The sequence below is a fragment of the Malurus melanocephalus genome, unplaced genomic scaffold (genome assembly GCF_030028575.1).
Source record: "Malurus melanocephalus ecotype Western Australia unplaced genomic scaffold, MMel_1.1 scaffold_173, whole genome shotgun sequence".
NCBI classification, from domain to species: domain Eukaryota; kingdom Metazoa; phylum Chordata; class Aves; order Passeriformes; family Maluridae; genus Malurus; species Malurus melanocephalus.
The window spans coordinates 1027943-1055778 of record NW_026623405.1 but is presented as its reverse complement, the minus strand read 5'-3'; the positions used below and the strand labels follow the sequence as shown (position 1 = coordinate 1055778).

General features: G+C 41.8%; 1 long non-coding RNA gene across 1 annotated transcript in view; it reads right to left on the bottom strand.

The window, feature by feature from the left end:
* LOC130577290 (uncharacterized) overlaps positions 1-22535 on the bottom strand; it is a 33635-nt gene extending 11100 nt beyond the window's left edge. The window contains exons 1-4 of the long non-coding RNA XR_008965751.1: positions 22452-22535; positions 21221-21418; positions 13954-14150; positions 163-293 (exon numbers count right to left, since the gene is read on the bottom strand). This is a non-coding gene — a long non-coding RNA (uncharacterized LOC130577290). The remainder of the gene's footprint in view (positions 1-162; positions 294-13953; positions 14151-21220; positions 21419-22451) is intronic.
* Positions 22536-27836: the final 5301 nt, after the last annotated feature.

Sequence of the window (27836 nt, the reverse complement as noted above, 5' to 3'; positions counted from 1 at the left end):
AAGAAAATRTCTGGTTAAAAACAATCTCTCTTAATGATTTTCCAATGTATTTCCAAAGAGTCCCAAAGAGTGCTAGACSGTGAAGGRGAAGGATGCAAAGGAGTGAAAACTTTCTGACTTTGGAAGGAACTAATGCTTTTGAAGCTGTCCAATCATTCTTACCTCTCTTTGCAACCTTTAGGGAGTCACAATCCATCCAGGAGAATCAATTATTGAATGGAACAGTAAGAGCCCTGTGTCACCGTTCCTGTCACGTCACTGTCTTCTGTCGGGAAGCACCGAGTGTGAATGAACTGCAGAAAAAAACAAAAGTATTTCAAAATCTGGGAGTCTGGTTAACACCACTGTCCTGCTTTGAGCATTGCACACAGCAAAAACTGGTGGAGGAAAGAATGTTTCTGTACACAACACGCTCAGGCTCCCACTACCACTTAATCCCTCTTCCATCTCTGCCAAATTCCAGCTGCAGCCCGTACTCGCCTCCAAAGCAGGGCTAAAAGCAAAGTGAGTCCTATCTGTTGGCTCCTGCACCAGCATTTCACAACAGATATCAGCAGATTAGGTGCTAAGTGGGACTATTTGCACTTTTGCTTATGGCACATATAATTATGTAATTCTGTATAATGCCCAAATGACTGTTTGAGTCGCAGCTGCACAAAACACAGGCATTGCTTGGACAGCACAGAAAACACAAATTGAAACGAAACCAGCAGAGTAAAAAATACACAAATATATGTACATATACATATATTTATAAATCTTAAGGGCTGTCACACATGGAACAAGACCATGTCAGTGGAACCACTGACAAGGAGCACTCTGCCTCTGCTCCGTTAAAGTTTTGCCAGTGACAGTCCAGTGACATTCAACTTACTTTTCCTAATTTTTACATGACACGTGCCCTAATTTCATTTCACAGGAACAGAGCTTCCCTGAGCTTTGATTGAAAGGATCACAAAGCATCAAGGTTAATTTGAAGTGCTGTAATATTTTAAAATACATCCTTCTAAGCATATGGGTAAGGTGGTTGCMGTGGTAGGAGTCTGCCACAGAGGTGCTCCATAGAGGTCAAAAGGAGATCACTATTTGTTTAATTTAAATAAATCAATTTTTTAAACAAGGAGCWGCTGAGATTATACAGTAAGAGGGTGGAGAGCAAAGAAAGATAATTATTTTTGTTTGCATAAATCATTTTCTTATTACTTGGGGATCAGGATGGTATTGTTTGGGTTTGAGAAAGGAGGGCAAAAGAAGATAACTGTATCAATTTGCTGATCAGGGTTACACGGGATTTTGCTGCTGGGGCTGGAGAAAGGAAAGAAGATCATTATTTTTATTTAAATAAATCAATTTGTTGTGATCAGGGATCACATGAGGTTGTGCAAGGAAGGCATAGGAAATTCTCCTTTATGGATAGCTGTTTGCAGAACAGATGGTTCAGGCATTATTCTATCAAATGGAAAATGGACAAAAAAAAAACCACTTCAAGACCACAGAGATGGATTTCTATTTTTTTCTTTTGACAGACCCTGACTCTGTCATCTTGTATTGGTCTCTAACTTGAGTTAACATATTCACTGTTACACTTTTAACGCACAGAATCAGGATTATACATATGTATGTGTGTGGATGTGTATGTAAAATGTATATAGACAATTAGAGAGAGAGAAAGAAGAAAGAAAAAGAAAGAAGGGAAGGGAAGGGAAGGGAAGGGAAGGGAAGGGAAGGGAAGGGAAGGGAAGGGAAGGGAAGGGAAGGGAAGGGAAGGGAAGGGAAGGGAAGGGAAGGGAAGGGAAGGGAAGGGAAGGGAAGGGAAGGGAAGGGAAGGGAAGGGAAGGGAAGGGGGGAGCTATGAGGGCCTGATCCTGCAAAAGCCCTTGTACTTTGAGGCAATGCTGATGCAACTCCTGTACAAACTGTGATTCCTTCCCAGGATATCAGACCAGTTCTCCAGAGGGGAATATTCACTGAAATCAATGGCCATTCTGTGCACACACACTTTAAGGGCCTGATATTTGTTGCCTCTTTTCTCAGGCAATTAATGAAGCTCTGTGTGTAATTTTAAAGGCCCTTCATGAACTAACTGGAAATCTACAGTACTGAACATCAGTGAACTCATATCCAAAACTAATAGCTTCAGTATCACTGCCAAAAATTGACTAAGCGCTCTTTGTGCCTGCAAATGGGGTTCTGTAGGCAGGATCCTTCTATCTGCCTTCAAGGGATAATCTCCTCTTACAAATAAAACAATTGTTTCATTTGCTCGTTGCAATGGTTGAATGAGGCTGCAGAAATGAATCTCACTGGTTTTGAATGTTCTCAAGTCAATCAAGAGCGGATTTGGGGAGTGGGGTTGCTTTCAATTACCATGTGTTGCTATTTGTAAAACTGGTTTTAAAAATGTCTTTTCACAGGTTTGGATGGGACTCATGGAAAATAATAAGCAAACCGTTCCTCTCAGTATACCAAATTAAAAGACAGCTTGAATATACAGTAAAAGTCAAGAATCCCTATCTGTAAGATCAAGTGCCCCACATATTAACCTTGGAGTGAAAAGAAGGAATAATCCAGTTAGCTCTTTAACGAATAAAAAACAATGGTGAAGTAATTACAGAAAACAGTGTGCTGCAACCATCCCTTGGATACTTTCAGAGCCAGTGATGCAGTCCAAGGGATCAATTTGTGTTTGTAACATGAATGATAAATCTAACTAAACATCTTTATTTTTACAGTACGTTAAAGAAGCATTTTTATTTAGTGCACTCATATTTCTCCACATTATTCTGAAGCATGCTTCTTTATTGCTTTTATGTCTCCAGAACTGCCTGAGGAAAGCATCCTTTTCTCCTTGTGTTTCATTGTTGTTACCCTTGTAGAGTATAACATGCACAAACTTGATTATGATTAATTGAGGGCTTTGGCAAATCATGTTTTTATTCCTTTCCATCTAAGTCTTCCATCTGCTCAAGAAAATAAAAAAAAAAAAAAAAGAAAGAAAGAAATTTCACATTTATAAGGACACTTAGGGCTTTCTGAGTAAATCATCAGAACAACTGGTTAAGCAATAAAGGCCAAGTCTTCCTTCAGTCTTACATCAACACATTAATGCATCTCCATCCCGCAAGGGAGGGTGAGAGAGGGTGACGACTCCTCCAACCTCATTCAACCCAAACTCTTGCTGCTGCAGAGCTGGAATTTCAGATTGAGTTTAGATTGTWGCTCAGTTAGATCCTGCCACCAAAGAGCCCCTTGCAGCAGGGAAGTGTGGGGTCTGCAGACACAAGCAGCCGTGTCCCTCGGCACCAGGTAACATCACCAGGCTGATTTTGGGAGCTGAAGCTCTCACCCAAGGTGATGCAGCTGCACTGAGCAGCCCTTTGAGCCTGGTGTACCACATCAGATAAGGCCCTTCCTCCAGGGTTTATGATTCAAGTAGAAATGCTTGCCATCCCCTGGAASTTGGCAAATGAGGTTGCACTTGGCAGTCTGGGGTTTTCTTACCAGGATGAATGACAGAAGCGAGAAGTCGTGTTCAACCTGTATGACTGTGAGGAGGAAAAGGCAGGGCTTTTGCATTTAAAGGCAGCCTTGTTCTCCAGCCTTGCTGGCACAGGGCACAGAGTGGTGATGAGAAGGCAAAATTATTGAGGAATCTGCTCCTCTGAGACCGCAGAGTTGAAATAACAAAAAACCCAAACAATTTCAGCAACCAGAAYGCAGATACAACCAGTCTGGACAGCTGGTGGCGTGGGGACAGGGGCTGTGGATTTATGACARGCTCAGCACCAGTGGCATTTTTCTTACTCAGCCAATAATGTGAATTGAGTTGTTGGCCTTGGCCCAGGTCCCTGTGAGCAGCACTGAGTGATGGACACCACAGCACTCCTGAACCACCACTGAGGCACAAAGGTGAGGTCTGCACACCTGACCCAGCACTGGAGTGATCTGCTGCTGTAAATCAGTCATAAATGTGGGARGGATAATAACCATCACCAAACATGGGTCTAATTGCCTGTGAAGGTGGCACCCAGGGGCTGGCAGGGGAGTTACTGCAGTGTCACAGCACACTGGTGGTCAGGGTGGAGGATGACTGACATCAAAAGACAAGGARTCTGTGGTTCAGCTGAACCAAACCAGATTTAGAGGTAGAAACCGAAGCTGCACCTCCTCTGCTGGAGTTTGCAGAAGATCCTTGTCAAAGGTGTACTGACCTAAAACCTCTCAGCAGCTCACTGAAAAGAAATTCTCTGCTAGCCTTGGAGTAGATCAAGAAAATACTTTGTGCAATAGACATGGTTTGGGCAGAAAAAAAACAGTTCTGTGAATACACAATACAGATAAGAGTCCTCCATGACAGAGTGAAGAAAGGACAGAGCAACAGATGAATGCCACATGGCTGTAACCCAGGCACTGCCCCTGTACCAGGAAAGAACAGTCCCTTCTYAGCATGGAAAGGAGGGGTGTTCTATTAATCAAATCCAGAATGGTTTCATTTCCAGTTGAGCCTCCCTTCATGTTGGTCAAGTGACTTCAGCATTCCATTTCTGAGGCTCACACAAAGGAGAGGCTGCATTTACTCACTGCTGCACAGCATCTCAGCACGAATGATTCATTGGAGTAAACTTTTCCAGTGAGATGCAGTGACATGGCTTGGACAGAAGTGAGGGGTGTGTGACGACTTCACCCCTCCCTGGAGCAACCCCTGCACCTCCAGGCCCAAAGGGACCACCACACAGAAAATGAGATAAATAATCTGGTGACAAAAGCTCTTGGAATCTCTGGTCAGAAACCCCTGGAATTGTTGTCCCAGCTTGTTCTGGGGACTGCTACAACTGCTGCAGTCCCCTCCCGTGTCTCTGCTCACACACTGTGTATACACAGGGGCACAAAGTCAATTCAGTCTCCTGTGGAGAGCTCTGCATGGATCCTCTTTAATTTGGCTTTGTGCAAGTGTGAGAATCTCGTCCTGATGCTCTCTGGGTACTCAGGGAAATGTTAGAATGGCAGCACAGCAGAAATGGAAAATGCATTCTCCTTCTTTGGCAACAAATAATTTATTTCATGTCCACCACCCTTTTTTTTTATTTTCCTCTCCTCTCTGTATTTGTAAGTGAAATTAAATTCTGAGGAGTTTAGCTAATAATTATTGGTGAGAAGATCCTTTCAATCTCTCAAGATAAACAAGAATGGGTTCTGGCTGACACCAATTGCATGCCATGTGACTCTCCTATTTTTCTGATTTAATAAATATTAACCTTTCTGCCTTTTAGGAGCATTATGCAAGATTTTTTTACCTTCTGATTTGACATGGCAAATGSCCAGTACATGCCAAAACCACTCCTATTATACAAAAAGGCAAATTTTCCTTATTTCATTTCAAGACAAGACATTGTTCAAATTAAAATTAAAATGCACACAGATCGTATCTTCTTTTACACCAATCTACGCAAGATGCTATTTAGGGTGTGCCTCTTTTTCTAACCGCGAATTCTTCTAACATCAGATAAAAGAGATTTATCGTCATATTCCCATTTTMTCTTCTAACTTTTGCCTAGTGGGAAAGCATAAAGAACACAGGTGACCCCCCAAAAAAGGCTGTAGGAAAGAGTCTTACATCAGGGCACTTGGCAGGAGCTCAGGTGATTTTTTGGAAGTTTCCAACCTCACCAAAGCCTTTCCTCGCCTTGAGCAGACTTTCCTTCCTTGAGCCTCAGTTTTCTGTCTGTAAAGTAAAAGGCACAGGGAGGTAATAGAGTTCTTACCTTTTTTTTTTTTTTTTTTCCAATCTTATTCCTATTGCAAACACTTCCAGGCAAGTCTGATTATGCACTTAGCAGATGGGGTCTCCAAACTCAGCTGGAGCCTTCAGGCATTCCTGCAGTATAAATAACAATAATGATGATGGAGCATTAAAACAGACAGAACTTGTTCTTTGTTCTCTACAACGTGAATCAAACCGTGGCTGGACTTACACTTAACACCACCAGCCAGTTTATTTATGAGAGGATTTATCAGAAGTGGTTGGGTTTAATTTCCTCTAATTCACGCCGTATGAAAAATGGCAGCTGTCCGATTTTAATCTAAAACCTGATGATAGGGCTTCCCAGAAATAACAAAAATACCACAGTGGAGGTATCCAAACAGTAACTGGATGAGTGCAGCACAGGCTGATCATTCCTCCTCTCTCACACCTCCACTCCATCCCCTCCCTGCTTCGAATTTTCCAGTAGAACCTACAAAGCCAAGATCACTGAAGCAGTATGGGAATTATTAATGGTAACAAAAAGAATTTKGGGACTTCAAATGCCTTGTTTAGCMTCTTGATTCACAGAAMGAGTTAATCTTTTGTTCTTAGACTGACTTTTTTTTTTTATTTTTAACCATGTGGATATGTTTGTTAAGAAGTCTTTCCTAAGGTGGAAGGAGGGGGGAGAGGTTGTGAAAAAAAACCAGTCATTTGCAAATGGAACAAATGCCTGATGTTAAATACGAGTGTACATCAACAAGCTCACATATTATTGTGGGGTGAAAAACAACGCAAAAAAAAAGAGATGGAATTCCTTTTGGAACAAATCAGAGCAAGATTCAAAAGCAGGGGCAATCAATAGCACGCTGTGATCAACWGGAAATGCTAAGAATAACTGTATATCATGTGTGGCTCCAAATTTACAACCAGGACATACAATCTCATTGTAAGAAGAGAGTCAAGTTCAAGAACTTAGCCTCTACAGTAAAGCTCTCATTTTAACTAAAGAAGCTGAGGTCGACGGCCTCTCAAATGAAACAGATAAGGCGACACAGGGTTCTTGTCAGAAACAAATGTTATGTCTCTCCCTACTGAAAAGCTTAAAGATATTATCAGCAAAAGCCTAGTTGGGCCTGAAATGGGTCCCAGAGAAGTAATATTAACCAGGCTCCTGGCAGATCATTTATTTATCTCAAGCTAAATTCAATAAAGAGAGCCATATATAAGTGAGGGAAAATAATGCAGCTGCTAGTAATTTATCATTGGATGGAAAGTCATTGTTATCCTTATCTCTCCAATGATGTTCTATTTCCAACTGGTAATGAATTATGGGGCTTGCCACATCTTTACTATGTGACAGGTCAACACTACCTCATGGGCACTGTACTGTATTTATGCAATCGATAGAGAGTTTGCTGAGAAAATATTGGCAACCATTTTGTGAGTGACCCAGGGCTKCAGGGCCTGAGGAGCAGYGGTGGTGGTCAGTGGGTAGAGCAGYGTTTCTCTGCTCCTTTAAAACAAAGATGCCTTTGAATGCTTTAAAAGTATTTTTCTCTTTGCTCTTTACAGAAAGCCAAGCATGCGAAGCGAACCGCTGGATTGTTAATTAGAAAGCATTCTGCTCRTTTGAGCTGGCTCAGCCACCAAAGGGATCTTTCCTGTTCCTTTGTTGCACTTATTAGAGGGATTTATTAAATCAAACTTCTGTCCTGACTTACCCAAAATTGCTCGTGCCTGCGGTGCTTGGGGCAGAGCAGAGGCACCGAGAGCAGGGGTTTGGCTGGAATGRTGCTGAGATGTAAGGGAGGGCTAACGAGCAGCGCTGGTGCCCCACAGAGCTCCCAAATTCCACAYCCAGCTCCAAGGTGGAAGCTGTGAAACCCCACACTGCAAAAAAAAAACCATCAGCTATGTGGTGGATGGCTCCAGGATGGATGGCACAGGGACACCCAGACACGGAAAGGTTTCTGGAGCAGTCCCTTCTCTGGAGCTGCCCTCCAATCCCTGAATCAATTACATCCAGGTTTTCTCTCTCCTCTGCTTCTACTCATTGGGTTCAGTTTTCATTATTGATGAGAAAAGCTCATGGGGATTAAAAAGTTTGTGTTTATGCTAAAAAATCAGAAATACACTTTGTAGCTTTTATGCATATTGAGAGGGGGATGTATGTTGCATATGACTAAAAAATTTTCAAAACACCTCTTGAAGAAGAACAAAGAACATTTCCAAACACATCATAATTATTCAGAAAAATAAGGRAATATTTTAGAGTAAGCAGCCTTCTCTCACTAATAATTACCAAACAAATAAAAAACCTACACAACCACAATTTGGCCCAGACCACACAWTTCTAGATGAGGCCACTTGATCTTCATGCCATTTATACCCATTTTTGGCCGTGAGTTGTTTCAAGAACTGAGCAATCCAAAAAAATCCCTTTTTTTTTTGTTTGGATAGATAGAAAGATAAAAAAAACACACATGCTTTAAGGCAGAGCAGGAATATATTTGGAAAAAAAAAAAAAGAAAATTTCACTGAGGAGAAGAAGCAGCCATTCCAGTGGTAAAAGTTACTGATCGTAATAGCACATGGATTTTTAGTCATGGAAAGGGATGCATTGGAGCATCAATGCCAAACCCACAGAYCTTTCTCAAAGAGCACAATAGGACAGGACTGTACCCATGTGACAGCCAAATGAGGCAACCAGAGGAAAACTAAAGCTGCCTTTTCCCATTATTGTGGGAAAAGGAAATTTGGCCACGCTGGCCAGCAACAGTTCACCCACRCAACTTATTCAGTGACCTAAATGACACCAACTGAGGTGTCTGAGATGAACTCAGGTGAAAAACAGACGCAGAGAGCTCCGTCCATTGTTCAGTAACGAGCGTGTTTCCTGGCCACAGAGCCAGGCTGTGCCTTCTGGCATGTTCTAATGTGTCCCTTTGGCTCTGCCTGTTTGGGAGAGCCTCCGTAATGGAAAAACAAGGATGCTGTAGGTGAAGGCTGAAATCCTTTGGCAGAGCAGTGTGTGCAAGAGYTTGACCAGAGCGTGCTGGACGGCGCCTGGGCCGAGCCTGTGACAGCAGCCTGTCAGCTCCCCRAGCACTCACACTCATTCACAAAGATTCAGAGAGTCAGTGAGAGCATTACCTTATCCTGGAGTAAATAATCTCATTTTCCCATGCACTGACTGGGATATAAATGCYGTATGGTTTGGCCATAGGATATTTTCACAATCAGTTAACTCAYGGCTGATGCCAGGAAGGTCTCGCCTTTCTTTTAATAGCTGAGAAAGTATAATGGATTTTTACAATTTAAACAAGTTATGTAAACAGAAGAAAAGAAATCTAGATGCCATAACTCATATAAAACAAGATAATCCAGAGAAGTACACTCCTTGAAATCACCTATTGATTCTATCACAACCAGCAAGGAGTCTGCTACTTGTCAGAAAGATACTCTTTCTCATGCAGTTTCAAACACACTGTCAAAATTGTGTACAGCTTCTAGCTCCCAGGCTTTCCACTTACATACAAATCTCTCAATTCACTTTTTAATTYCCATTGTTTGGAGGCCTATCCCAAAATTTTTAAAAGAAAAAAAAACCCAACCCACAAAGCCCTAAAACATTTACTTAAAGCTACTTAGGTTTACAGAGGTRCAGTCTGGTAAAGATGATGTATGTGTTTAATAATATGTTCCCTGGTTAATAAAATACTAAATTATTTTTGGACTTAGAATTTAAATGGAAGAAAGTTTAACCATTATGAACCTGTTTACTACTACCAAGAGAATAGCCAGTTGGCAGGTCAATAGCTATCATCAGAAATAAAAAACCACAGAAGCCACCTGTGTTTAAGGCTTGTCCCTATCAGGAAAAAAAAAGAAATGAAAAGGCAAAACTTAAGAAGCGAAACTGGAGCATGCTGGGTTCTCTTCAGTTTAAAATTTTAAAAAAAAAAAAAAAGAAAAAAAAGAGGGCATTTCTTTGGGCCTACTGATTTCAGAGTTTAGAGCACATGAGAACCAGCTCCTCCAGACTGTTTAAGATAAAATGGGCAGCAAATGCCTCCACCAAACTTTTTCTCTAGATAATCAGTTGAATCCAAAGCACAATGAMATATCTTAGGCAGGTTCTTCGTGGCATAAAGATCTGCTCTGAAAGGAAACGTGCACGCAGGGATATTTCCCCTCCCTCTGTGAACAGTCCCATGGCTGAGCCAGCTGGAGAGTGGCCATTTAGGGTTGAAAAGGGCAGCAGACACCTGTGTCAAGTGCATCCTTCCTTTGCCAGATGGAAATAATGGGAGCCTTGAGCAGTTCTTGCTCCCTGCAAGGGTCGCACCTGCAGAGGGGAGCAGAGCGTGTCCCACGGATATTCCCAGTGAGATCCCTGCCAAAAATGGCAYTTCTGCCATGGAGCCTGAGCACATCATTGCCAGCAGGGAACATTTGGAGAGGCAATGAAATCTCCTTCCTGCATAATCCAGGACATGCATCAATCCTGAGATTAAATGCAGAGAAGAAGAGTTTTTCCCTCTGATTTCTTGTTCCCTCATGAGGACTGTTCTCATTCTCACCACTCAGCTGTGGTTAATGTCTCCTTGTCCTAAAGGCTTCACTTACGTATGTATATACCAGATTGACATTTACATATCATTAAAAATTACCCCATGTGGTGATTCACATATTCTCTCATGTAATAATACAGAACAACTGTATTAGTAAATCAAAACATTTTAAAACCAAATATACTACATCACAAAATTCTTCTCATTAAACACACAGAAACATTATAGTCCAAATACCAGCTAAATATTGAAAGATTGGATGTTTAGGTGATGGATAAGCCTGCAAAGGATAAATTATTTTCTTGAACTTATCGACAATGAAACRCTTGAATTCAGTTTAAGTTTGGATGGTCAAAGATGTTCCATTTTTCAGCAGGAAGGCAATTTTCATCCAGTAAAATCTGGGCTAAAAAAGCAGAGGAGAGGCAGTAGCAGCACTGCAGAACATCCTTTTGCTCCTGACCACCTCCTGGTGGTTCCTTAAGGTTTGTTGAAGTCAAACAGAACCCAGCCAGTTTTACACCACTTACACCATTTACMAGTTCCCAATGGTTTAAGTACTGTTACAGATATTAATGCCTAATCAACCATTGATGCAATTATTCTTCTCACCCACAAGCAAAGTCTTAAATAAACAGACAACTACTACTCGGCCTTCAGCTGATAATGTTTTCTTCCCCATGCTTGTTAGTGGAGACTTCCTTTCTGAAATTTGATAAGACATTCACAGAGTGAGAAAGAAAAAAAAACTAAAAAAAACCCCAAACAAACAAACCCGCACACAAAACAAAACAAAAACCAAAATAAAAACCAAAACAAACAAACTAAAAAAAGCAACCAAGAAAATTATTGCTCCTATGAACAGCCCTTATTTCATTATCACAGGACCTTAACCTGGACTTGTCCAATGTTACATAACTTTTTGTCCTCGTCTCTCATGGCAGTGTTTGCGTGGCTCAGAGCCACCACGTGGATCAAGGAACCTTCAGCACTCCCTGATGCCAAAGGAAACGCTCCTGCAATGCTCCAACTTAACAAGGAAGGCAAAAGTTGGAGTTACCTGCAGCTGCTCCTTGCCAAAACCCTACTGCCAAGAGGCCAGCAAAGGTTGAGGTCACTGCTCCACAGCTCGTGCCATGTGCTCCCATAATGAGCAAACAAAATCAGGGTGAGGTGTGAAATCTGAATATTGGGACCCCATTGATCAGCACAGAAATGAGTGCAGGGAACTCAGCAAACTTCAGGATGAGCTCACAGGAGCTGGGCTGGAACACAAGGTACAACCAGGCAGAGGCACAACCAACACAGATCCAGACACTTTTTCAGCACATGCAATAYACATTTTTTTCTTTGAAAGCAAATTGTCAGCTCTTAGTTCCCTGTTGGCATGCTGAACAACATCTTTTTTTCTTTTTCCAACCTCTCTATCTCCCAGAATCAAGCCACAAAGTACATAAACAAACTCTTCAACTGCCATAAATATTGTGGGGGTTATAACATGTAGGGAACCTCATTACAAATATTTTAAAGAAAAAGTTTCAGCTCTCCAGGAGTCTTGTTTTAATAAGACTTTCTATGAAATTCTGTAAAATCCTGTGAAACTATTGTGTACTGATTTGTAAAAAGTAAATCTCAATATACTCCATTTTTAGTCTCATCTAAGGCTTGAGTTGTGGATGGAGCCACTGCTGTATTTTGCTTCCTTTTCTTGTAGAGCCAAATTTCTGTGACTCAGACAATTGATCCAGAAGAACAAGCCAGGATAGGTAGCAAACTACCCGGGACAAACTCCCTGTCACTTGAGTTTTTAAACCAAGATTGAATGCCTTTCTAAACCATGTGCCCAGGCTCCATCACAAGCTTTACACAACAATCACTAAGCAAAACCCTCAGGCCTATGTGAGTCAGCCAAGATGATTATAATGGTTCCTGCTGGTTAAAAATCAGGTGAAATAGAAACTATGGTTGAAATKCACCCACATTTACCACCCTGTGATAAAACTGTGAATAGAATTTCAGCCAAAGTGTTTAGAACACTAAACCKAAACTTAGGCAACCCTGCATCCAGACAGATTTTTAGGGAACCACCCCAAACTACACATGGAGAAGAACTGTGYCAAGCCTTATTAAGGTTTTGCTCTGAGCAGTGTAAGAGGAAATAAAAAACATTGCCTTCTGCCCCAGGGTTACTGCTGAAAGAGAAAGACCAGCTGGGACCTCTTGTGGAATGCAAAGGAAGCTTAACATTTATCYTTATCTGCTCTTTATGGTAATTTTTGGAGGAACTCTTAAAAGTGTGCATCTCCAAGAAAAAATAAACCTCTGAGAAAGCTCTTTTGGCCTAGCAGCAAGTTTTAGAAGGGCTGGTGGCTTTGCTAGGTATCCTGAGGCTCATCAAACAGCCAGTCCCTACTGACTGATGCTGAGGAGCCAGGGGAGGAGAACGGACAGAGCTCACATGAGAAATTCCAGTTTGTGACCTCTGTCACTTCTGCATTTCAGTAACTCCCACTGTAAAATAAAATTCACCAAGGAAAGCACTGACTCTGCAAGCCACTAACGTAAACCATCTCTTGAAGGCAAAGCACATAAAATGGAGCAGTTTGGGGAAGCCCTGACTCCAGCACATCACATTTGGCCAAGGCTCTTGCTTCCCCCTGCAGTGGACAGTGCCCACTGCTCCTCCCCATGGGAACACAGCCCTGGTCAGTGGGCAGACTGGACACAAACACACAAACTGTAGATGGGTGTTAGTAAACATACAGATTCCACCAGCAAGGGATTATGTGACTCTTCCCCAATGTCTGGATTGCACATTGTTACCAAACAAAGGAAATTATGCAAAGACAGCCCCAGAGGCAGAGTAACCATGATCTGCTCCTACTTGTGAACAAACACCTAATAACCAAAATTAATTACCTGTCTCTGCTCGTTTTGTTAAATGATCAAAGTAACACATCCACTAGCTGCACATGAATGTGAGTATTTGACCAAAATTACATTTATACAGAAGTGGTGCAGGGCCAAAGCCTGCAGTATTTGTCATCAGTCACATGTAAGTCACCTTACTGAGGGAATTGCTCCTAATTTCTTAACACCAGAACTGTAGGATACAAGAATTTCTGGAATATTAAAGTGATGAGGTTCTGTTGCAGAACAAAGGTAGAATCAATTCTTCTTAGAGTTTCCCTCACCCTCATCAGGCCACCTGGCACACATGAAATATTTGTGAAAGCAATTCCAGGATGACCAGAGAAGGTGCTGGAAGCACCACAGTCAGTTCAGCAGTTGGCTGTTCCAGAAACCTTCGGGAATGAGGATGGAAGGGCCCAACTTCCTTTGCCACAGGATCTCTGCAGAGCACAAAACACCCTCATTTCAAGGAACACTGCAGTCCTCCAATGAGCACCACTCGCCCCTTTCAGCAACAGCTCTGCAAAGCACCATCCTCTAAACTTAAACTCTCTTTCCTCATTTCTTCACCATCGTGCAGTATTTTGGATCATCTTGAGTTCCTTCAAAATTGCTTTTTCTGGCACAACGTGACAAGCATTGTTGTTCCTGAGTTTGTCTGCAATGAGAACTGCATKACCAACCCATAGGAAGAGGAAAACACCAAGCAAGGATACTCACAGGGACTGGCTCCTGGGCCACTCAAGTCCTGAAGAAACTTTCTCCTGTCTACAGTAGGCTTTGAAGGCAGGCTGCTAAACTTCTATCTTGGCACTCCAGTCCATATTTGCTCCCAATAAGGCAGAAGAAGTTTCACTGACCTCAGCAAATCCAGCCCRTGGCTTCAGTCTCCTCATGAGAGCTCTGGATATGCCCTCCTGGCAAAGGAAAAGGAAAACTTTGCAATAAACCTATGGAATTTTGTTGGCTAAGAATTTTGATAAAAGCATGTACAGAAGGCACTCAGAGTCAGGACAGACCATGTAAAACACATACATAAATATTTATGTAGTTTCCCTTTCTTTCAGGAATTGTTTGTTGTTCTATTTGATCACAGTATTTCTCCAGCTTCCAATATTTTTGGAAAATGTTCTTACCTTCATTTGTAATCACTCTGTTTGGTGTGGAAGATGGATTTTTCCAATTTTGTGCTATTATATACCTTAGCATGGAAAGGATTAGATGGGTTTTTTTCCTTTTTCCGTTTAGTCATTATTTAACTGCTTGTGAGCTTCAGGGATTTATATCCCAGTAGGTCTAATTCCAGGATTATAGGTATCTAAATATCCAGTAAATCATTTAGTAGCATATAGGTTTAAGGCAACTCCAAATAACCCCTCCAGTTAGCTTTCCAGCTAAAAASTGAATTTAGCCAGAAGCACTAGATTTTAGTAAGAGTTATTAAGTAATGCAGAATCACTAATTTAGAGTCAGACTCTACTTGCTTCAAAAGTACTGATAAAATTTATACCCACTTCAGTGGAACATGGCAAGGTCTTCAAATCCTCTTGCTTTAGACACTTGCCTTCTTCCTAGCCAAATACTAATCAMAGTCTCCTCCTCCTCTGATTTAAGGACCAGCTCTCATTCCCATAACCATTACATTTTTATTTAGATAAACACTGTCAGGTTGAGTTGACCCAAAATTTAGATTTATTGAAAATGAAATAAAATGAGCAACAGAAAGCTCTCTGTATTTGTTTTTCTAAATTCCAGTGAAAGCAGCTTCTTGGTTTGGACTTCAATTTTCCTTGGCATCATCTACAGTCTGAACATTGGAGCACTGTGCTCRTACATGAAAACAAATAGGGGACAGACAAAAGTGAAAGAGAGTTATAAGTTTTCCTTGTTTGGGCTTAGTGAAAAGTAAACACATGGYATTCAAGATCAAAAGCAAATCTGGTTTCTTGCCATCTATCACTCAGAATAATCAAAAGCGATACTAGCACCAAAGATAAGGAGATCACTGGGTGATTAAACTACCTTTTAATTTGCCCGTGCTCCTTTAAACGTGGCACAGAGAGCAATGGCAATGCCCTGGCAGAGGGTGAGAACAGCCAGGGATTGGTGCCAGCTCCCAGGGCGTGTCTGGGTGTGCTCTGCTGGGTTCAGCTCAGGCGCTGCTCCGCTGGCACCGGCGGTGCTGCAGAGGCACAGGTGTCTCCAGGTCGGGTTTCTGGTGTGCTTTGAGATGCATGAGGGTGTTCAATCATCATTTCCCAGCACTGACTGATTCTCCCCAGCCTGTACAAAAAGGTGTTTTTGTAGCTGACCCTTTCCTTGCWGCACAGAGCATCCTGGAGCAGGGGACTGCTGAGGGACACAAACTCAGGGCACACAGGGAACAAGCCTGGTTCTGACAGGGCCTGGAGGAACCAGGGCTGGGCTCTGGTGAGGTGATAAAACTGAGCATCCCTCCCACCCTGAAGGGTAAGTGCCTGTTTCAACTCTCCTTATATTGGGTGTGTCAGAGAGGCTCTGCCATCGCCAGATTAAATTGTGTTCTTCTTCTGTAGAACAGATATAAAAAGGCCTTTTCTTTCCAGACAGAGACTTTTTGCCTGCACGAGTGTCAACACAGAGTTCATTTCAGGCAAGCTCTGTGGTGAAGGGAAAGGTGAGGTTAGGTGAGGAGCCCTTCCCATCAAACCAAACTTGAAGGCAGGCCAGGACTTCGGGGCTGGATTAGGACTGGGCACATCCTGGCACACGGGGCACTGAGTAATCTGCAGCACCTCAAGGAGGCTTGGAGGCTCACAAACCACCTTGCATCTGCAGTTTCCTTCCTTATATAGTATTATATAGATATTAGATTATATATTATATAAAACACRTATATATTATGGTAGATTATATTCATTTTCCATGCRCTTCCCACCATCCTTTGCTCTGGCYCTGGMTGTCCACTCCTCCACACACATCCTGCAAGGAATGAGCAACAGGTAGGCYTGTTTACATCCTGCATGCCTGGATCCACAGTCCAGAAAGCCAAAAAAAGGGGCAACAGAACACTCAGTTCATTCATCTTTATCCCGTGGGCAAGAGAAATTAAGTCACCATGTAGCCTTCCGTTACTGACCACACACTGTGTTCAGCTCAACAATTTTAAATGGCTTTGAGAAAGCTGATTTTCAAATGAATGGACAGTGAAAATGGAGAAATAATATATTCCACTGGTGCYATGTCATCCTGGCCCATCATTCATAAAATTTTATGTGTACCCAGACCCTGTCAACAGCTCTGCTTCAAAGAGCATGCAGGATCAGCAGTCTGYAGCTTCAGAGACAGACAACATCTAAATCCACCACCCTTGCAGCAGCATCTCTGCCTGAATATGATAGATAAGGATTTCAGGAAGGCATGTCAAAGATAAAAGGAAAGCTACCCCTTGCTCTTGTTTAATTTCCCTTCCAATTTCCTAAAAGGCCTGTTGCGGGAATGACTGTCACCAGAAAGATACAGGGCCCAATTTACAGCCATTGCACACAACTGCAATAAGCAGTTGCAGTCTATAATTTTCAAGTAACACCACATTTATGAAAACTGCAACAATCCCTTTTGCTGTGATTTGTGGATTCTGATGGCAGAAGATCCAACCTCTCTCTCAGGCGGCAGAGAGAAGGATGAAGAGAACCAAACTGGCTGCTGCCTCAGCATGTAGACTGCAGAATAAATAAAAAAAAACCTTAAAAAGTGTTAATAAAATATCCGCCAAGAGTAGAAGGGGAGATTAGAGCTGACAASTTGGCCATAGGGCCTTCTTCAGGCTCTTCCAGTTAGAACTGAGACAAGATGACAAGTTGAGAAATTAAACCAAGTTGACGTGGTCTGCATTTTCATAAATATCCCCCTCCTTTTTTATATTAAGAAAAAAATCTGCAAAATAAAAAGAATAGAATTCAAACAAAAGCCTGMAATACTGTGAAGTTCTCCTAAGCATCCTGCACCAGGCTTTGGAATAAATGCAAGAGTAACTGCAAGACCCAACACAAATGATGCACTGTATTTACTGAGGAATCACCTCTGATTTTTTTCACCCAGGATTCTATTTGAGTGGAAAGACTTCAGCATGAGTTGGATGAAGTCCCAGATCACCCTGCACTTTTCAGGGAGAGCAGTGTTACTACTACAAGAGTGAACCAGAAAAAAAAACACTGGTTAAACCTTATTATGATTTGGGTTTTTTTCAAAGTCTTGTCAAAATCAGCAGAAAAGCTTTCATTAGGTGTAATCATTTTCTGAAAAATGGTTAAAATGTTTCTGAACTGGGGCTGAAATTCTGGCAATAGGGACACATTCATGAAGAGTCAAACCCAGAGCTCCACATTATCATCAATTCACTCACTCTGTGCTTCAGGCAACTTTAATGTTTCAAATCTGAAGCATTTCCTCTTTTACCTCCAAAGAGCCACTCCATTGTTAAATAAATTATAACTACGCCTCTAATTTTGCCATGTGGGAGTTTCTTTCCCAATCCAAGATTTGGGAACCGGGAGTTTTTCTCTAAATTGCTCGGGCTGAACAAAGGTAACACGACAGATTTTCCAACTACGTAATTTAATTTTTCTCACTACCATCATCATCATCATCATCATCATCATCATTATTACTGTCAGGATCCTTTCCTTGGTGCTTTAGCTGTTGCCTCAGCGAGGTGAGCAGTGCTGCCCCGCACGTAGCCCGTGCTGCCCCATTTCAGGTGAGCACAGCCACACACACACAAGAGGTCCAACAAAGAATTTATCCCAAAGTGCTATCATCAGGTATTGTTTTTAAGCAGTGAACTGCACCCCAGCAGCACAGTGGAGCTCAGGGCTGGCAGGTTACAGGAGTGCTCCTCGTGCAAGAACAGGGATGTTTCAGGAAAATGGGTTTTTATTTGCTTCAGTCAGACTTTCAATCACAAGGCTTTTTCAGTGTTCACTCAACCTTCTCTGAGGGGGCAGTAGAAGGTTTAAATCTTAATCTCTTCTGAGCACAGAGGGCTTGAAAGACAATGGAATAAATGTGTCTTCATCATATTAGACATGAGGGGAAAGCAAGGAAGACCCTCAGTAGTGTTTAGTAATGAGCTCTGCAATCCTAACCCTYAGCAGAAGAACTTTAAGTCATTGGTCCCACTGGAGAAGCCATGCCTGAAAGGGATGAAATCCTGGGGAGGGCTTTCTCACATCTTTTTTTTTTTAAAGCTGTGTCAGGAAGGACTCCCTGTGGTGGAGCTGGCCTTTAAGAACTGAAATTCCTCTGGGCTTTTGAGATATAAATAGGGGGACCTGTTGCCATAAAGCTCTTGCCTTGTGTTTCAAAGCCTAAGAAAGGCCTGGCCACAGCTCATTCACTGCTTCAGGCCAGCTTCTGCTTGATAAAGGTCTAGAGGAGTGGTAAATGATTGTCCAAAGGCTGCCACTGACATCTGGGTGACACTGTCCCTGCACTGGAGCATCCAGGATCGGAGGAGGCAAACCAGCAATGAGCTCTGGCASCCCAGTGATGGTGAGGGACCAGCCACACCAGGGCAGGAGCAGCTTTTTACTCACTGGCTTCAGTCATTCTCCTGCCCAAACCWCCAAGGCTGCACCAAACTCTCAGGTGGGACTCCTAAGGAAAGAAGCTTTGAAAGGGCCAGAAAGTTTAATTCACAGAGCCGCCACACTGGCAGCACCTTTACACAACTTCCCCACCCAAAGTCGAGAGGTGTAACCTGCAGGGATAATTGCAGCCCTTTGGCAAGGGTGGTACAGAGMGCTTGAGAAGGTAATCAAAGCAGGGAAAAAGGGAAAGCAACATCATTTTGGATAATTGGAGCAAAGAGGTAATACATATCTCAGTGTCACAGGGAGGATTGCCCAATGCAATATGCATTTATTCTTATCTCAGAATTGTATTTGTCTAAGTAAACCATGCTCAWGTTAAAGGGAGGCACATAAATCTTCTCTTATTGTAATTTTGCAACTCAAAGCAGCTGTTAATTATATTATAGATCTTCCAGAAGTATGTATAGKAATTACCAGTTTCAGCCACATTATTAGACTTGCAAATAGAGTTTGCTCTTTGCAAGCCTGTCAGGAGCAAAGGGTCAGACCAAAACCRGGGTAAATCAGCACAGATCCAAGAAATCAAGTGACAAATCCCAACTGTACTGGACTAATTACAGTACTGGACCTGATTCACATTTGATGACGACACCACCTTTAAGATGTGCACAGGCTTCATTGCTGAACTCTCATTTTGGTCTGCTCACACAAGTTATGAGTTGTGTTGGGTTTTTTTTCCTCATTATCAGGGTCTTCCTTGGGCCCAAACTCAATGTTTTGGAATCAGTGACAGCTCACTTCGGATCTTAAAATCTCCCAGAAAGAAAAACTGATGTTATTGTCATTAGAGTAAGAGAAAGTTCAAGGTTTGCAAAGCCCCTGAGAAGCCCTGGATCCCACCTTCTTCCATGGAGGAAGGGAAGCACCACTCTTCATCATTTAAATAAATTCACAAAAAGGAAGTTTAGTGAAATAACCAAGGTATGGTTATACCACCCACTTTCTTCATATACCACAGCTGCAGCTAAAAAACACTACCAGGCATAAATCTTCAGTATTATTCATATATGCATGCATAYATGGGACTAACCACTTGTATTACTAATTGGGTCTGTTTGTCTGGGTTCCATATCAGGRTTTCTTAAACCAACAGGAATTATGTGGGCAAAAGACTGAAAGGTCACCATGCAAGGTAGAGTTTTCAAAACAATTCAGTGAATTATAAGCTGAATTTCCAATATGAAAAGTAATTTTTCTATAAAGTGCTCTTAATTCCAATATATTTTCATAGAAACTATAAAAATTCTAATAAATATCTATCCACAACCCAAACAAAATTATTATTCAAATCAATGTTTTCTCAAAAGAGTTACAGAAATGTAATAGTGACTAAAATAATATGCAAGTGGTTGATATTTTCTGTTAGGCCAGTTGGGGCATTTAAATATCACAACTCCAGCACAACTTATTCTGTGAAGCCACAAAAATAAAAGAATTTGCTTTGTGAATTTTCGTTTGCAAAACCTTTTGATACCTCCTACTGGAAAGGTTTAACATGAGTGCAAAGCCATGTTATTAATAAAAATAACAATAAAACCATTTAAACAATGACATCTTGATATTGCTTTGTAGCTTCAGGGGCTACTCTTGCAAAGCACTGATTTTCTTCCATTCATTGAGAATAAAAGTTGACACAAAAGTGGAAAACACTCTCCTGTGGCCACATGAATGGGCAATGTTTATTGTGCAACATATTCCTTGGGAAAATAATCTAAAGAGGAGTTTCAAGATTAATATCCAATTTCCAGGCTTTTACAATACTTGGCAATCATTCAAATCTAACAGTGAACCAAGGAAAAGATTAAAAAGCCAAAGGCCACAAACCTGTTCAAACAGGTAGAGTGGGTTCAAAGTTTCCTCCAAGATCTTGAGGTATAGTTTCCACATATCACTGAGGTAAAAACCCTAGGCAGCCCCAAGATAAGGTCCTATTTACTCTAGATGAACTGAAGAATTATAATGAATCACGCTTTAGACCTTGCTCTTTAGCTGTAATTAATACTTGATTATTTTGGTTACTCACAGAAGAGTGACTTCAGTACAACCCTTCAGGAGTGTTGAAGCAAATTGGGGACAAAAAAATGGTAAAAATAGAAAAAAATTAAAAAAAAAAAAAAAAGAGAGAGCTGCTGCTGCTAATGRRAAGAAGAATGGTGGGAAAATACTCATGTCCCTGTGCCAAAGTGAAAGTGCATGAAAGTGCCTGCAGTCATTGCTATTCCTGCTCTTGCTGAAAACTTATTGGGAATCCCACTGACTCTGAAAATTGCAGGGGAGAATGCTCACAAGCAGGAGTGTGTGTGTGAAAGAAAGCAGAGAGAAGAAAGAAGCAATAACGCTGAGCCCTCTCTTACCTGTGCTTGGCATCTGCAACCCCCCGGTGGTTACATCATCTTGACACAGGACTGGTTTTAGCTCTGCTACTGGATGTGATCCAGACCCTCATGTTCTGACTTTCACCAACGGGAATGTCAATGGGATTCCTTCTTTCTTCCCAGCCATGTCACAGGAAAATAGTTATTTTGAGGAAGGAATGCCATTCAATCTTTCTCCTTTAAATAAAGCACAGCACAAGTCTGTTATACCCTGCTAAAACTTTGAACACCAAGCCTAAAGAAGYTAAAATCATAGAATCAGTATTTATTATGCTCCAGTAGCACACAGTTACTTTTATGACTGCTCATGAAAAATGCCAGGTACTGAGCACAACAGAAGAGAGTCTAAACACACAAGGAGAACCAGCAGAAGAGGACACAGAATACAGGCTAAGTCAAATACAGCTTTTTTTAAAAAAAATCAGCTTCATTCTCCAGTGACAACATATAGACCAACATTTCCTTTCTCTTAGAGAAGCCAAAAAGTTTTTCCTCAGTCTGCAAAATATTTGTGTATCACTTGATGTTCTCAGTTCATTAAGTGCTGAAATCCTACTCTGCACGTTTACCAAGACCTAAGCTATGACACCTTCTGTCAAACTACTTTTCTACGGCCTGCAATCCCTTTCCTATTAAAGGGAACTAAACCAACCTTGCTGGTGGTAATGGAACCCCAAAAGCTTTCAGTAARTATGAAATCATCTTATATTTGAAGACGAATATTTGTCCTTTGTAGGGAGATTCATAGGGTCTCAGCTGAGAAACAGTTGTCACAGCTGGGCAGGACCAAGTCCTGAAAAATGAGTGTTGAACCTCAATACACTGACACCAAGGTCATGAAGAAACCAGTTCAAAGCAGGAAACACCTCTAAGTCCATGGATTATAAAGATTCCAWATAACTATGGCAAGTGCTTACAGTAAATTCCAGTACAAGGAACCTCCACCAATAGCCAGAGCGGTGAGCTCTTTAAAAACAGGGTGGCGTCACTTGATTCTTGGAATTGAGGACACGTCCTAAATGGATGTGAGTGAASCAGGGGGTAGAAAAACTGATAGATGGCCCACTCTTTTAGTCAGTCTCGTATTTTTTATAGAATCTTAGTAACAAGTCAATTCTATACTGTTGGGTCCCACTGCAGCACCTCATAAGAAGCAGCTGCTCTCAGCTCAGCAGGCACTTTGCTGTGCATTCCCAAAGATTTCACTGACCTGTGCTCCCTGGGCTGGCTGAGCAGGGCAGGTAAACAGCCACTGCCTTCCCCTCAGAGCAGCTCTCACTGGCAGCAATTCCCAGTTCTGGAAAACAAATTGCAGACCATTATCAGCTCTTCTGGTAATTGCTGCAGGATGGAAGCGCAGAGTGCAATAAATCACAACATCATTATCCTAAGGCCCAAATGGTCTGGCATATTTTTGCTTAAGATGGTTAATACAGAAGTGTTGTAGACTGCAATGGCAGATAAAAATATCCACTAATGAATAGCATGCATGGGGGCTTTTTTGAACTTGTTCAGATTATTCACAACACATTTTAAACAAATAAAAATAATCTTGTCTTTAGTTGCAACATTTTCTTTTTAACTCTGGGWGAAGAAAATCCCTCAGCCTTTGAATATGAGAGCCTTGAACTCTGCTCAAGGCATTACATCTCTTACTAAGGTACCACAGATAATGACTGTGGGCTAAAGGTTGGTGTGTTTTCATTGTTTGTGTTCTGTCTTAGGGCAAATGTCCAGTGCCCAGCTGTATCTCAGTATTTACATGGAYATCACGTCATTTCCAGTAAAGCTTTTCATGCCCAGAAAAGAAGGGAGCTGAGTTAGAGCTCTCCAAAGTCCAACATAATACACAAACTTCAAAACTCAGACTTTGAAAGAAAGAAGCTGCAAAATCAGGCACTTTCAAACAACCATTAGGTCATGTGAACAAGGGAAATGTGATGGGATTTCCCTTGGGATATTCCAAGAACAAGAACAACCCCTGAGCCAACAGTATTGGGGCATCTCAGTGAGGCACAAGATAGGGAGGTTGTGCTCAATAATACACATTTAATGTTCAGCCAAGGAACATTAACAGCACTTGTGGATTTGCCAAGTGCCCATGGAAAAATGCAAGGATGGAGGGGAGGGAAAGGAAATAAATAAAACTGGAGAGGAAAAATTATATATAATAGAATTTTGCTTCTCTCTCCAGTTTCAGACCAGCTCATCAAAGCCAAAAGGTAACTCCACTCATTGCAGTATMTTCCATCTTGATCAGATTTCATCCATGAATAAGCAACTGGATTTCYACCAGGCAACTGGAAACCTCCCAAAAAGCACAACCCTCTGACGTGCTAGCAACACTGAAATTAAATAAAACATTCACGAGACAGACCCACAGATTTAGTGGATGTGACTTTCATAAACGCTGGTGTTCAGAAAGACCAGCTTTATAGAAAACATTTGCCCCTATTCTATAATCTCTACTGAAATGAGTTTAAATTACCTCAATATCAAATATGTCTCTTTTTAAACTTTTTTGATGATGGCATTGTTATTATTTTCATCCACTTAAAAAAAAAACCAAAAGGCTCTGCATGGCTTGTACTAAACAGGTTAGGATTATTATAATCAAAWTTTGATTGAAATACTATTAATGATCTGTCCTGGGAATACAAAGTAAGATTTTTGGGTTGATAGCATCTTTGTGATGGAAAGCACATTTTTTTAATTGGGTCCTTGGATAAAATACCATAAAGCTTGTTCAATTTATGTTCTAATCCAGACTGCCCTGTGCACATATACGTGGTTGCAAATATTTCATTATGTTCATGACTACATGTGATACATTACAGAGAGAGAAAGCAGAGTAAAAAACAAGGCGATCTGCCTGCTTTCAACCAAGAGCATGAAAGAGCTACGTGATGGCACCACGACCAACAGTGACCTTGGGACAGAGGCCACRGCACCATCGGTGCCAGCCACACCTGGGCAGCGGCCGTGGGAGCTGGGCTGGTCCCTGCCCTTCAGCCAGGAGGGATTTTCCTGACCCTTGTACAGCAGAGCACTTCAGGCAGAGGAAGAAGTGCCAGGCTTTTTCTTTCCTGGAATACTCAGTATTTTGTGTATTGGAAAGAACCGATCCCAGCAATCTGCTGAGCAGCTCTGAGCACAGGGAGATGCTCTGACACGGAAACAAGGCTGGCTGATCTCAGAGGCAGGGCAAAACCACGGGGTGATCCCTATTTAATTGAGAGCTGACAGCTGTTTACATCACCAAGGATTTAGCTGCAGTGTAACCACTCTTGTGATGAGCCGTGCACCTTTGAACGTTGGACAGTTTACTTCCAAATCTTTTACGCTGTGACAGCCTCCCTAATCATTCAGAAAATAAATTGTGGAAGCTCCCAAATGGCATTTTCAAACATGACAGTTTTACTGCCTCCATCATTACACCAGCTCAACTCCACAGTGAATGCTGTTTTTGGAGTTGTTGGGGTTTTTGATTATACAAGAAAAAAAAACAAAACAGGTTGGTGCTGACACAATGAGCACTGCTTCTTGCACAGACTGAAAAGCTACTTGAGGTTATGGAATAGTCAATAGTGGTGGCTCTTACACCACCATCTGTCTATGTAAATGTAACTCCTGCAGCTGCAGAGACCTGAGATAACACATTCAATCTACAAGAGTCCTTGCTACCACTTTCCCAGTATTTCAGTGTTATTATAACTCTCAAATTAAATGAAAGGCAAAGCAGAACAATGCGTCACACCCACTCTGAATCTCAGGTATCAGAGAAAATACTGTAGAGAGAACTTTTCTCTTCACAAAACATTTTGCTGATTGCAATTATATCAACAAAAAATGAAATTCTTATTTACAAGAGTGGATACTGGCAGGGGAAATGCTAAACCAGCTTTGCTAATTCCAACACTGTCAGATATTCCAGTTTGCCAAATACCTGCATTGATTTCTGTGTCTCCCTCCAGCATCRTGCTCACTTATGGTGGCCAGTCTCACCAATAAGTTTATTGCTGAGGAAGAATTTATTGTGGCCAAATTCAGCTAAAATCAGCAGTTCTTTCAGGCACCAGGGCTGTGTCTGGTCTGTAGAAGATGCAGCATCTCCTCAACATATTCATATTCTTCAGCCACGCCCTCAATTCCATTTTAGGCCAAAATCCAGAAGCACATCACAACCTAATCCTCTTGCTCATTTTTTGTGGGAAGGARCCCAGGTGCAGGGGTTGGATGGGAACTCAGACAGATGCCTGAGGCACTGGGATCTCCTGGCACAGTCCCACCTTTGCAGCCCTTGCAGGACCAACCATGTCCAACAGGAGGGTGCTGAGTGCTGTGCAAGCCCTACAACACCCCAGAAATTATCCCAGCCTTACTGGAGCTGGGCAGCTGAAAGGAGATGCAAACTGGATGAAATCTGCAGCTGCCTCTGCTTCCACCTTCCTCCAGCACAGGGATATTGCCAGCTCTGGATCAAACTGGGTTCAGCCTGGCCAGGTCCTGAAAGCCTCGTGGATGGAGGTTTTGGGTCTCTYTGGGAGATCTGCTCCCAGCTCCACTGCCCTCTTAAATGCAGTTGGGTGTAGGAAGAGCTGGAGGGTTCAGTAAAACTCACAGAACCAGGCTTCTCAAACCCAGCCTCAATACATTCACTTGGAACAGCAATCAGCTAGTAATAGATTTCTGATCTCTGGGCTGCATGAGGGTCATGGTGTTCCATGGACAACAGTGAAACATTTAGCATTTTATCTCTGCTGGAGGGAATCATTTATCTGCAATGGCACCTCCAGAATGGTGGGTGTTGGCAGAAGGTCAAGGTCCAGCATCAGGGTATGTAACAAACATTAACCACTTCACCCCTCTTCACTGGGCAGTATTTTAATTTCTTTTTTTTTTTTTTTTTTTTTTTTACATGATTATTAGTTTTTGACAGGTGTAAATCACAGAAGAAGCAAACCTAGATCACCTCCTACAGGCCAAGGAGAGAGAAGACTTTTCCTTCACTGAACACTGCTCTTCCTGCACCTCTGCATTTCTAATTTCTGCATCTTTAAAGAGCACTGAGTCCATCACACTGTTCTAGCCATGCTGAGCTGCAATTATTTTTCTTAGCATTAGATAATTTTGGGATGATCTTTTARCACACAAAATTTTAGGGTTAATAGAAGGCTCCCTCATAGGTGTGAACCAGCCAGGACAACCAGGCACTTCAGGAAATCAAACAAAAGGACCTTCCTTGCCCACTTTGTGCAATCAGAAACTACCTTTACACATGAATCAAGATATTTCTTTTTTTTTTTTTTTCTTTTTTCATTTCTTGGAAACCTTTTCTGCAAAATGGAGTTTATGCAGGCCATTGTAAAATACTGTGGGGGAAAGTGCATATTAAAAGTATAATATATTCTCTTTACTGATCATGATCTGAGAGTTAAAGTGTGTTTGAAACATTGTGTTTTGCAATCCCAGCTATGTGATGAGTGATAAGCTATATAGTCATAATTAACAGTAGCGATAAATAAAATGTATTACACTCTGCACAGCCCTATTTGCATTGCAAAAATCCTTATTTAGATTACAATGAACTCTAAATTACAGAGTAAACAAGTTTTGGCTACATCTTGAGGCCCAGCAGGGAGGAAGGTCTCATTTGCCACCCCAGCAGAGGAATGCTGTTTACATCCAACTGGACTGTGCCAGAGACTTTGCAGCTTTAACACACAAGGGCAGCAAACAGACCCCACAGTCCCTGTGCTTGGTGGGGTYTATTGGATGCCTGCAGGCTCCATACTCAACACCAGGAGCTTTCAGCAGTGTTTAACTTTCCCAAAAGTTGGCCAGCGRGGTTAGGCTGAAGCTGACATCTACCTGGGAGCCAGCTTGGTGRGCAGCAGGGTGCCAGGTCACCGAAATGAAACACTGCTGGTGCTTGCATAAAGAAACAGGCCTGTGATTTCATTCTGGACAAGCTGTAGACAATGAACAATAGGATATTTGCTTTAAACTGTCTCTTCTCTTTCCCCATGTGGAAAAGACAGCAGCATTCCAGGGGCTGGGATCACCTGCACCTCTGTCACTCCAGGGTGTGCTCACTGGGTTAGCTGTTCTCTTCTTGGAGYAGTGTTAGGAAAAGACAGATGTTCACTCCTTGAAAGCAGGACAYCTGTACACATCTGTCACCTTTATAAACTCTTCTGTGCTCTAARTGGTGCTTTTSCAAAGTTCCAAATTCRTGCTTCCTTTCACTAAATGCACAYGCAGGGCTATTGGGAGTGAGGCTGYGTCAATTCTGATGATATCAGSGAGGAAAGAATGGRTATTTTATTGACSTGGCAGGGTAAGGTCAGCTCTGGAAGTGGCACAGATTGTGAACAGAGTTATTGGAGGCTCGTTGCCACCTCACTTCACAACTGACAATCTGATCAAGATCCCCAAATTTTTCAGGCAACTGGTTTTTTTGGTGTGTATCATTGATATTAATGCTGCATTTTTGCATTTAACCTTAACTACAATCAATARGAAAATGCTGGACTTTCAGACTAACTTCTTGCTATAAATCTTGCATATAATTTAGATTTAGGAGTCTAACTTT